Source organism: Rattus norvegicus, chromosome 2, assembly GCF_036323735.1.
Source record: "Rattus norvegicus strain BN/NHsdMcwi chromosome 2, GRCr8, whole genome shotgun sequence".
In the NCBI taxonomy this organism is placed as follows: domain Eukaryota; kingdom Metazoa; phylum Chordata; class Mammalia; order Rodentia; family Muridae; genus Rattus; species Rattus norvegicus.
Window position 1 is genome coordinate 20,677,200 of NC_086020.1, and position 13,605 is coordinate 20,690,804.

Sequence of the window (13,605 nt, forward strand, 5' to 3'; positions counted from 1 at the left end):
GTGAGTCTTTCCCTAACTTTCAGAACTATTTAAGAACTGTGTTAGCCGGACTCTGTGTAAAGAGAAGACAAAATGGTCACTGGCAGGTGGAATTTAATGTGTTATAATAGGGACTGCATGGGACTTCATTAAAATTTCCTTTGAAACATGATACAAAAATGCCTGTGAAAAAATAATTGGAAAGTTTTGATACATTTTTCACATTTTAAGCCCCATTTGAAAAAGCTGAGTTTCAATGCCTGATTGAAACACTTACATCCTTATTATTATGAATGGTGGTACCGGCGCAGTTGGATATAGGAATTAGATTATCGATGTCAAACATTCTGAGAAACAAAGAGAAGAGTACAGAAAATGGAAAAAATTCTGTTCCCTCTTAGCTTCATAAACAAGTGTCCTTGCATATCTTTTACAAAACAAAAACAAAAACAAACAAACAAACAAAAACACTCCTAATCAGGATTCTTAAGTGATGTTAGGTCCGTCTAACATTCAAAAAAAGGACATCACACAGACTGCATTCCATGTGTCTTTTATATACCTTCACATACTCATAGATCTGATGTTGGTGGAATTTCAAGCTGGTACAAACACTCTGGAAGACTTGCAATTCCTCAGAAAATTGGAAATAGTTCTAACAAGGACATAGTGGAGCATATGTCCTTATTATATATTGGAGCATCTTTTGGGTATATGCTCAGGAGTGGTATGTACTCACATGATATATACTCACTGATAAGTGGATACTAGTTCAGAATACCAATTATACAACCCAGAGACCATATGAAATTCAAGATACTACAGTACTACTCGACAGAAAAGAGAATAATTTCTGGGAAGTAGAGGGAGAGAGGCATCTGAGAGGGGGAGAAAAGAAGAGGGAAAAAGTGGGGCCAGTTTAGTTATGGGAGGAGATGGGAGAGAAATACAGAGGGTCAGGAATTTGAAAGTAGGTGTATAGCAGTGGGGGAGCGGAACTGGTTGTAGCCACCAAAAGTTTCCCAAGACACAACAGGTAGAAATTTAGCCAAAATACCAAACCAAGTAGAGATAGAACCTGTAAGAGACCATATCTAGTGGATAGGCACAGTTGAGGTATGGGGTCACCCAACTCAAAAATATTAATCCAGAATTCCTCCTTTCAAAAGGAAATGCAGAGACAAAGAGTGGAGCAGAAACTGAAGGAAAGGGCATCCAAAGACTGTCCCATCTGCTGACTCCAAACACAGACACTATTGCTGATGCCAAGAAGTACTTATTGACAGAAGCCTGGTATACCTAGCTGTCCCCTGAGAGGCTCTGCCAGAGCCAGACTAATATAGATGCAGAGACACACAGCCAACATTGGACTGACCATGGGGACCCCATTGGAGAAGTGAGGGCAAAGACTGTAGGAGGTGAAAGTTGTTCCATCTCATAAGAACAGCAACAGTATCAACCAACCATGCACACCAAAGATCCCACAGAAAAAAACATCAGTCAAATAGTAGACATGGAGGAACCCATGTCTCCAGCTGCACATGTAGCAGAAGATTGTCTTATCTGGTATCACTGGGAGGGGAGACCCTTGATTCTGTGGAGGCTTGATGACTCAGGATAGGGGAATGCTAGGCTGCTAAAATTGTTGGAAGGCTGAGGAAGCACCCTCATTAAGGCAGGGGGGATGGAAGAGGGGATAGGGGTCTTGTGGAGGGGAAAACTGGAAGGGGGTAATGTTTGAAATGTAAATAAAACAACCAATAAAATATAATTCTACATATAACATACTTTTATATTTATTGCACATTTACCTAATGTTTTTCTGCTTCTTCAGTTTAGGAGGAAAGCAAAGGGAGAACTAATGTAACATTATTATAATAGTAAAAAAAAGATATATATATATATATATATAATGTGTGTGTGATTAAAACATGAACATTTCAGAAAAAATACATCTGTATAAATGTGCAAATATATTTTAAATAACAAAATTCAATAGGTATTGGGAATATTTCATATTTCTATAAAATAATACTTAATCATCTATTCTGTAAAACTTTTAAGGGAAAAGAATCTAAGTCTGTCCAAGCTATAAATAAATGTGGCTCCTTTGTAGATGAGTGATAGAGACTTCCTTCATTCTGCAGTCAGCCAGAAAACCATTTCACTTTATTGTTTTCTCCCTCAAGGTGGTACAGTTGGCAGGGTCCCTTATAATTCAGTTATATTATAGGAACCCCTAGAATGTTAATTACAACCAGCATATTTGGTTGATCTTTTAATTTGCATGAGGTATACATAAATAAATATTCATTTAGATATTGAGCCCTTTATTCCCATTGAACAAAAGCAAACATACTTTCAAATTCCTTATGTATTAAGGAAAGCAGTATAATTTACTCTCCGCACTGCAAATTATCTAGGAGACTTCTCTCAACCAGGCCCCCATGCACTTCCTCAAAATTACCATCAGATCAGGCACAACCTCTCTCATGATTTGGTGTAGAAACAGAAAGACTATGAGAAAATTTCCTATTACCTTTTAAACTATTTATAGTCTTATCCCTCCCTGAATCAAGACTATGCTAACTTCATTTTATATAATATCTGTAAGAAATACTGGTAAAATAAAGTCAATAAAATGAAGTGTAATGGGAAAATTATGCCCCAATATCTTCTATTTTTCTTCTATGCCGTGTAAGCCTCTTCCTTGGTTACTGGCTTGCATTTCATATGGTGCAATATTAGTTCCCCAAAAGGATGGGCAATCAAAATCTTACCCAGCTCCTTCCAATACACCTTAGGGAGAGGATTGCCAGGTAAGTTCAGCAGTGATTACTCTATGTCCTGTGTTCTATGTCCTATGTGTGTGATGTCTTCAGTAATAGGATTACATGTTCAAGTTATGGAAGGCAAATAAGGACAAGGGTAGTAAGCTATATTGTTTGGGTGGTTTCTTCAACACCTTGACCAATGGCTAGAAGGAAACTTTTACATACCTAGCATTGGGCACTAGCATTGTTAATTTTAGTGCAAAGTGAAATTGTACACATTTGAGCTGAATAATTTTTTTCCTACAGAACTTTATTCATAACTTCTTTGCTAAGATTCACATCAAGTACAGTGAATCTGTCATCTGCCTAAGGCTAGAATAAACCAATCAGAATGTTGAAAACTGCATTCCAGGGGTTCACCAGAATAAGGTAGTCCATATAGAATTTTATGTTTTATTGAACAACAGTGTGACTGAGAGAACAGAAAGCCATATTTTCCATCTAAAGGCAAAATATGTTCAAATAACTTCAAGTGTCCCTTGTTAATTTTGTATATGTAAGGTTTAAATACTAACAAATAGGTTATAAATGTACCTTTAAGTTAACTTTATTGTAATTTATTATATGAATTAAGATATTTTACTCCAGTCTAGAAGCTGGTGTTTGTATTTCATATTTGAGTGTGCAAATAGTGCAGCTGTGAAAGTGTAAGCTAACGAGATGATAAATTCTGGCCTCATACTCTCCTAGATCAAGCTATCTGTACAGTTTCATTTCATGTTTTTTAATAAATAATATTTCCAATATCTGACATATAGTATTGCCCACCCAATTTTATTGTTTTATAAAGCTTTTCTGTGTATAGTTCTAATGCAGAGAACAAAGTATACATTTTTTAAATGGAATGCTTGTTAATTGTGCAAACTATATTTAGCACATGTATGTTTCATATAGTTTTAGAAATAACTTTCAACCCCATTGAAGTCCACCCTGTTTGGCTCCAGCTAAATAATTAAAGGCTAATTACAGTGCTTCATATTTTCTAGATAGTGCTTGACAGCTAACATTTATAGAGCATGCAGGATTCATCCCACAAGAAACCTACTCTCTTAGAATTTTATCATGAAAGCATACTGCATGTCCAAAGACTTGCTCTGAATCAATTGAGATGATTATATGATATTTTTGTCTTCAACTCCATTTATATAAGGTATTATATTTATTGATGTGTGTATGTTGAACCTTCCCTTAATTTCAGTGATAAACAGAACTGGATTATGATGGATGGTCTTTTTGGGAGGCCTGTTTATATTATTGATTTTGTCTTTGTTTAACTTTAGTTATTTGCAGAAATCAAGCACTTTAATAATCGTTTTTTAGGTTTTCAAACCTATGAACACTGTTCAAAGTATTCCTATTTAAATCTAAAATCATTTTTGTTGGAATGTTTCTATGTTCATTTCTGATTATGTTGATTATGGTTTGTGTCTTTCTTTCAGGGTGTTAGTTGGGCCATTGAATAGTTCATTGATGTTTATCTTCTCAAAAAAGAGTTTCTTAAAAGCATTGAATCTTTGTATTATTTCCATTGCTCTAATTCATTAATTTCTGCCTTAATTTTTAATGTTTCTTGCAATCTATTGAATTTGGGTATGGCTTGTTCCTTTTTTTTCACATTATTGAGTTACATATCTGTGTTTTCCCAGAATTTCAATAGCTTTTAAAATTTCTCTGATACGTTTTGCATTGTGTTTTAATTTTTAAAAAGATTTTATTTATATTTTGACCAATTCATCATTGAGTAAGATTTGTTTACTATCCATGAGTTTATTAACTTACTAGAGATTTGTTTCCAATTGATGTTAATTTTTTGTTTAGTGGTCAGCTCATATACATAGAATTACTTCAAGTTTTCTGAATTTCTAAAGCTATGTTTTGTGTTATGAGTTGCTGAATATAATATGTATTCTTCAGTGTCTGAATAGAACATTTTTGTAGATATCTGTTAAGTAAATTTGATGTATGATGCCATATATTTCTGAAAATTTCCTGCTATTTTTCTTGTTGTTCAGATGACCTATCTATTGGAGAAAATGGGTTGATGATATCAACTATTATTATGGGGTTTGCATTAATCTATTTCTTCAATTCCAGAAGTATGCTTATTATAAAATTAGCTTCATCAGTGTTTGACACTGTAATATTGTAATATTTTCTTGAACAATTCTTTTCTTGATTATAATGAATGACCTTTCTTTTTCTTTTCTTTTAAATTTTAGTTGAAGAATCTATGTTTTTTATATATTAGAATGAAAACACCAGTTTTTATCTTGTTACCACTTGCTAGAAATATTCTTTTTTACACTTTAAGATAGTACTTTTTTGTAGGATGATATCATACAGGTGAGGCAGGTACAGGACAGAATGAGGCCTGACATTGGATGAGAAGGAAGGATGGGTGGGAGAAAGGTTTTAGGGAAGAGGAGACTGGACTGGGAGGAGACTGGAGGAATGAGAAGAGAAGCAGTGGAGGGAACATGGAGGCTGATGTTAAAATTCCAATCTGTGTATTTACAGGATATTATGAATATTCTTAGGGGATGGATGAGTATAGGGCTTTGTATGTTTAGAATGGGCAATTATATCTTATCAATTGGATCAGAGGTTATTGTGTCATATGTTCTATCTTGTGCAGAATTGAGTTTGGGAGAGTGTGGCACATAGACACTTGGGCCACCACAGAGTTGGGATGTGTGTTTCTGGCAAGGTATCTACCAGGTATCTTGGGGCATTGCAGTACCTGACGTAGTGGGAGTAAAACAGCCATTTTTTTTTTAATTTTACAGCAACAATTTTTAAAACCTTATTTTCTTGTAGAAAAAAGAAAGATGAGCTTTTGTTTCTTAATCCATTAAGCTAGCATTTCTCCTTAAATTCTAAAACTATAGGCAATTAATCTGTAACATTATTATTAAAGAAGTACATTGATTATAATCATTTTTATCTGTGTCTTAGTTGTGCTTTTTATTTCCTTAATTAAAACTCTTGTTTGTTTTCTTTCTAGAGTCTCTTGGCTGTACTTACTCCTTTCTTAACTTTGAAATATTGCTTCCAGTATTCTCCATGTTGGTTTCATTCATATTATATTTTATGTTATTTATATCATGGAATAATGTTTCTGTCCTCTTCAACTATGGTAGATAGTTTTTCAGAAAAAAAATTAGTATAGGTTGGCAGACATTGTATTTTACAAGTTAGAATAAATATTTCCAGACTCCTCTGGCTTTCAATGTTTCCTTCCAGAAATTACTTGTGAATTGCTATGATTTTTTTTATGTTTATTTCTTGAGCTATCTAATTCTTCTACTTTATCTTCAATTCCTAATATTCTATCTTCTGTTTGCAAATATTTCTTTTCAGTTTTCTAGGTAGGTTATAAATTTAGTAATTCCATTTTATTTTAAATAATGTTCTCTTTATTACTGATAATATTACTGACTTATAATTCCAAACCTGTTTTTTCTTTACCAGTTCATTCATGTAAGTATTTATCCTGAGCATAGGTCAAGCTTTTTGTGGTTATTTTTTTGAGATTATATGAATTGTTTGTCCATGTCTTCTTTAAATTTCTTCATGTCTATGATACAAGTTATAATCCCTCTTTATATTTGGTATTCTAGGGTTCATATATATTATTCTCATTAGAAAAAGAAACTATAAAGGAGTCATGGGTTTGATGGGACACATGTTATCTTGCCCACATTTTTTAAGATTTAATCTAGGCCTGTGAACTTATTTGGTTATGTGTCTGATGTAAGGATCTTTCTTGCCCTAAATTGCAATAGTTTAGGAGCTACATGAGGAGAGCTAAGTCAAGATGGGAGATGAGCTCTTCTATTAACCTGGGATAAATGGCTCAAACCATAAATAAGGGGCTATATCTTGGCTGTGGAGACATTGACAGATGGAAGGAGAGGAAGAAGAGGTAAGAAAAATAAACATTCCTTCAAAGGTAAATCATGAGTAAACTAAAATATTTGGTATAGAACTGGTACTGTATATGTAGAGGTGGCAGGAGGTAGGTGAAGTATTTATATAACTTGATGGCCTTCAGCTTTATGTTTTCCTTTTGTTTCTTTTTCCCTCCTCTCCTCTTCCATACATGATTACTCTTAATTCTCTTTCACACACCTGAACATATGAACTACATTGGAGAAGAAACTTGAAGCAATTCTTAGAAGCTGGCTCATTTCTGTCACTAAATGATATGAAGTTGCATCAATTTTTAACCACAAACTGATGATTTAAATACTTTTTCTTTCTGATTCAATATAAATATACATTCGTGTGTGTGTGTGTGTGTGTGTGTGTGTGTGTGTGTGTGTGTGTGTGTGTATGTAAATATATGTGTCTGTGTCTGTGTCTGTGTATGGGCATATGTCATACAGACCCTAAGAGAAAACAAATGCCAGCACAGGATACTGTACCCATCAAACCCTCAATTACTATAGATGGAGAAAGCAAGATATTCCAAGACAGAACCCAACTTAAAAAATATCTTTCCAGTAATCCAGCCCCACAGAGGATAATAACAAAAGTCTAACACAAGAAGGGAAACTACACCAAAAAGAGAAAGAAATTAATATTTTCACAACAAATCCAAAAGAAGAGAAACATACAAACATAATTCCACTTCTAACAACAAAAATAACACAAACCATCAGTCATTGGTTCTTAATATCTTTCAATGGACTCAATTTTCCAATAAAAAGAAATAGGTTAATAGACTAGATGTGCAAACAGGACCCAGCATTTTGTTACATACAGAAAACAAACTTCAGAGTCAAAGACAGACTTTACCTCAAAGTAAAAGGCTGGGAAAATATTTCCAAGCATATATTCCCAAGAAACAAGTAGTAGTAGCCATTCTAATATCCAACAAAATAGAATTCTAATCAAATGTTATCAAAAAGGATGGGGAAGGACACTGAACACTCATCCAAGGATAAATCCAAGATGAACTCCCAATTCTGAACATCTATGCTCCAAATACAAGGGGACCCACATTATTAAAGAGACTTTCCTGAAGTTCAAAGCACACATTGAACTTCAAACACTAAGAGTAGACTTCCATACCACATTGTCACCAATGGACAGATAATGGAAACAGAAACTATAGAGAGAAACTTAATCTGAGATGATTAAACATAGGAATTAAGGGCCAGATGACAAATTATGAGTGAAATGGATTTAAGACACATCTATAGAAAATTTCATCCTAAAACAAAAGAATATACCTTCTTCTCAGGACCCCATGGTCCCTGCTCAAAAATTGACCATATAATTGGTCACAAAACAGGCCTAAATAGAAACAAGAAGATTGAAATAATCCCATGCATCTTATCAGATCACCATGAAATAAGACTGGTCTTCAATATTAACAAAAACAGCAGGAAGCCCATATACACATGGAAGCTGAACAACTATCTACTTAATGATAACTTGGTCAGGGAAGAAATAAAGACAGAAATTAATTAAAATGAAGATAAAACATATTCAAACTTATGGGACACAATGGAAGCAGTGCTAAGAGGAAAACCTATAGCTCTGAGGGCTCCATAAATAAATTGAAGAGATCATACATTAGCCCCTTAATACTACATCTGAAAGCCCTAAAACAAAACAAAATAAAATAAAATAAAAAGCAAATGCACCCAAGAGAAGTAGACTGCAGAAAATATTCAAACTCAGGGGTAAAATCAACCAAGTAGAAACAAAGAGAACTATGCAGAGATTCAACAAAATTAGGAGCTGGTTCTTTGAGAAAATCAACAAGATAGATAAACCCTTATCTAGACTAGCCAAAGGGCACTGACTCAGTATCCAAATTAACAAAAGCAGGAATGAAAAGGGAGGCATAACAACAGAAAATGAGCAAATTAAAAAAAATCAGATCTTTATTTATTTGTCTGTAGTTGAAATAGGCAATTTCTACCCAGGGGCTACCTATCCATAATGTATTACCTGACCTGCTAGTAGAGATGCTCAGTATCTTCTTGAATCCACAAAAAGGGAGCTGCTAGGAGCAGATATGTCTGAACAACAAACTAATAAATACCATTAAATGATACATTTTGTGAATTTCTGATCTTGTGAAAACCAAGGTATCTATGTGAAGCAATATGAACTGTTGTCTCTTAACTATTCTTAATAAATTATCTTGAAAATATCCTAACAGTAAACTCAGAGTTATGAATTTGTTATCTGGCCCTTAATTCCTATGTTTAATCATCTCAGATTAAGTTTTTTAATAGCAGTTAAAAGACTGCATCTAAGCCTTATATTCTTAAATGTGTTGTATATGCACAATGCCTATATGCAAGCAACAATATTAATCTCAATTTTAAATCAGCAAGAAATTGAGACCAATGAAAATCTTAAACTTGTATCAAATAAATTCTTTACCAATGTGAAAGATTATAACTTCAGCATAGTAACAAATATAAGGATTTCTACCAAATGAGATTACGGCTGCAAAATCAATTTGAGATCATTTCTCCCTGTTAAATTATGACCATTTATAAGTTCTCCAGAAAGACAACCTTACAATAACTACCGCCAGACTCCCAACGTTCAGAGAAATGGGGTGATGTCAGGGTGAAGACTCTTCAATAACTTCTTCAAGCTATTCATGGCCATTGACATATCTTGGAGGTGAAGGAGGTAAAATGGGGGAGTTATATGACCTTAAGAAGATCATACCAATGATCATTGTAGTCTCTGATATATGTCTTGACTGTATCAGGGTGTAAAGTCCCTGATCAGCAGTCCAACCAGGGCAATTCAGCATTCTGATGATGAGCCTCACCAAAGTTTTACATTCTGTAAATATAACTCTCAAAACTTTAGTATCCTCAAGATAGCTGTATGGATTGTATCAGTCTGTTCAGGGTTTACAGATTCGTTAGGATGAAATTTTGTTCTTTTTTTCCTGTTGTATTCTCTTGAATCTAGTTATTCATGATGTCTCCTTCTATAAAATCTGATCCATATAACTCTGGAAGGTGTCCAGAGCCTAATCACCCTTTTAAAAAGCCCAAAGACAAAACTTTTCTCCCAAAATACCATGTCCTATAGTTGGCAACCAGAAAAACTTGTTTCTTGAATTCACTACTGGAGAAATAATATAAATATAAAGCTCAAAATCACAACCATTTTAAAATTAAAACAATGTAAAATAAATGATGTAGACTAAACAATATTGTATATGCCCGTTTAGGCTTTTTTCTTTCTTTCTTTCTTCCTTTCTTTCTTTCTTTCTTTCTTTTTTTATTAACTTGAGCATTTCTTATTTACATTTCGAGTGTTATTCCCTTTCCTGGTTTCCAGGCCAACATCCCCCTAACCCCTCCCATTTCCCTTCTTTATGGGTGTTCCCCTCCCCATCCTCCCCCCATTGCCGCCCTCCCCCCAACAATCACGTTCACTGGGGGTTCAGTCTTAGCAGGACCCAGGGCTTCCCCTTCCACTGGTGATCTTACTAGGATATTCAATGCTACCTATGAGGTCAGAGTCCAGTGTCAGTCCATGTATAGTCTTTAGGTAGTGGCTTAGTCCCTGGAAGCTCTGGTTGCTTGGCATTGTTGTTCATATGGGGTCTCGAGCCCCTACAAGCTCTTCCAGTTCTTTCTCTGATTCCTTCAACGGGGGACCTATTCTCAGTTCAGTGCTCTGCTGCTGGCATTCACCTCTGTATCTGCTGCATTCTGGCTGTGTCTCTCAGGAGAGATACACATCTGGCTCCCGTCTGCCTGCACTTCCCTGCTTCATCCATCCTGTCCAATTGGGTGGCTATATATGTATGGGACACATGTGGGGCAGGCTCTGAATGGGTGTTCCTTCTGTCTCTGTTTTAATATTTGCCTCTCTATTCCCTCCCAAGAGTATTCTTGTTCCCCTTTTAAAGAAGGAGTGAAGCATTCACATTTTGATCATCCTTCTTGAGTTTCACGTGTTCTGTGCATCTATGGTAATTCAAGCATTTGGGCATAGACGTTGTCAGTAAGTGGAGGCCGTTTAGGCTTTTTTAATGTCATTCCAGGAAATCCACTCAAAATTTCCATGCATCTCATGTTAAGAGAAATGAACTTCCTGCAGTCCAAAATATACCATCTGTCTATTAAGCTCTCTACTTGCAGCCTCAGACTTTCATTCATCAACAACTTTTATAATATATGTCTCTTTTGCACTCTGCTTGGTGCTACAGACTTCTACTTTCCCCTGTATTATTTGTGAATAGTGGTCAGAATTTCCTGTGTGACTCAGGCAAACTCTGCACTCTCTCTCTCTCTAACTATAAAACCAATTTAATCACATTTCTATTAATACCTGTCAATAAGAAGCAGCAAGCTTGTCAAACCAGGATTTTAACCCAAAATTCCCATTGAGCCCATGTTAGAGAGAATCTAAGTATCCTGAATACTAAAATATACCATTTATCTGTTAAGCTCTCTACCTGGAGCTTCAGACCTCCACTTATTGACAACGTCTATAATATATGTCTGTTATGCACCCTGTGTGGTGCTACAGACTTCTATTTTTTTTTAACCTTAGTTCTGAATCCTGGGCAAAATTCCCCCTGTGATTCTAACAAACTCTGTAAATAAATCGATTCTAAAAGCAAATAAGGCAGACTTTGAGTTAAGTCGCAGTCTCAGCTCTTTGACCTAGAGCAACCGGTTCTTTTCACAGCAGGAGACATAAAGCCTGAGAGCAGAGACAGAGCCTGACAATAGCCTGAAACACTCTGTGTTTCTTTTGTTTAAGGTTTCTGTACTTGAGCTAACACATGACTAATCATGGTACCAGTCCTCTCTCACTCAGAAAATAAAACTCAACTGTAACTCTCAGGATGAAAATCCTAAAGTTTTAGTGGACCTTTGCCTAATACATTGGTTCACCACCATCCCTGACTTCAAGCTATACTATAGAACAAAGTGAAAAATGTGTGGTATTGGTACAAAGACAGGCAAGTAGATCAACGGAACAGAAATGAACCCATACACCTAACATCAATTAAACTTTGACAAAGAAACTAAAACCATGCAGTGGAAAAAGACACCATTTTCAACATTTGGTGGAGGTTCACCTGGAGGTCTGCATGTAGAAGAATAAAAATTGGTGCATTCTTATGTCCTTTTATTAAGCTCAAGTCCAAGTGGATTAAGGAACTCCACATAAAACCAGATACATTGAATCTAATAAAAGAAAAAGTGGGGAAAAACCTCAGACACATGGGCATAGGGGGAGAAATTCCTGAACAGAACATGAATGGCTTATGCATTAAGATCAACAATCAACAAATGGGACCTCATAAAATTGCAAATATTCTGTAAGGCAAAGGAAACTGTCAATAGGACAAAATATCAAACCCCATATTGGGGAAAGATCTTTACTAACCCTACATCCAATAGAGGGCTAATATACAAATCATACAAAGGACTCAAGAAATTAGAATCCAGAGAACCAAACAACTGTATTAAAGACTAGGGTACAGAGCTAAACAGAGAATTCTCAACTGAGGAATCCCACAAGACTCAGAAGTACTTAAGGAAATGTTCAAAGCTCTTAGTTATCAGAGAAATGCAAATCAAAACAACCCTGAGATTCTTCCTCACAACACTCAGAATGGCTAAGATACAAAACTCAGGTGACAGCAGATGCTAGCATGGATGTGGAGGAAAAGGAACACTCCTCCATTTCTGGTGGGATTGCAAGTTGGTATAAGCACCCTGGAATTCAGTCTGGCAGTTCCTGAGAAAACTGGATACTATAATACCTGAGGACCCAGCTATACCACTCCTGGGCATATAGCCAAAAGATGCTCCAACCTATAACAAGGATACATGCTTCACTATGTTCATAGAAACCTTATTGATAATATCCAGAAGCTGGCAACAGCCCAGATGTTCTTCAATAGAGGAATGGGTATAGAAAATATGGTATATTTACATAATGGGGTCCTACTGAGCCATTAAAAACAAGGATTTCATAAAATTCACAGGCAAGTGGATGGAACTAGAAAATATCCTGAGTGAGGTAACCCAGTCACAAAAGAACACATAGTATGTACTCAGTGATAAGTTGATATTAGGCAGAAAGCTCAGAATACTTAGGATACAACTCACAAACTATATGAATCTCAAGAAGAAGGAAGATCAAAGTGAAGATGCTTCAGTTCATGTTAGAAGAGGGAGAAAAACAACCACAGCAGGTTGAGGGTGGGAGGGAATTAAGAGGAAAAGAGGAGGGAGAGAAGTAAAAGGGGGTTTAGGTGGGGGAGAACATGGGAAAACTGTACAGAGGGTCAGGAAATTGAATAGAGGTATGTAGCAGTCAGGAGATGGAAAACTGGGGAAAGTCAGCATAAAGTCCCAGGTGCCAGAAAAGCAATAAACTCCCAGAACCCTATGGGGATGACATTATCTGAAAAACCCAACAAAGTTGAGAAAGAACGTGTAGAGACCATTTCCAGAGGTTAAGCACGATTTCCAGATGGGACCATCCACCCTTCACAAAATTTTAGCCCAGAATTGATTCTGTTTAAAGGAAATACAGAGACAAAGAGTGTAGTAGACACAGAAGGAAAAGGGCATCCAAAAACTTCCCCACCTGGGGATCCGTCTCATATACAGCCATCAAACCCTGGCAGTGGCTGATGCTAAGAAGTGCTTGCTGACAAAAGCCTGATATGGATGTCCCCTGAGAGGCTTGGGGAGAGCCTTCCTGATATAGATGAAGATGCTTGCATGTAACCATCGGACTGAGAGCTGGGACCCCAATGGAAATAAGA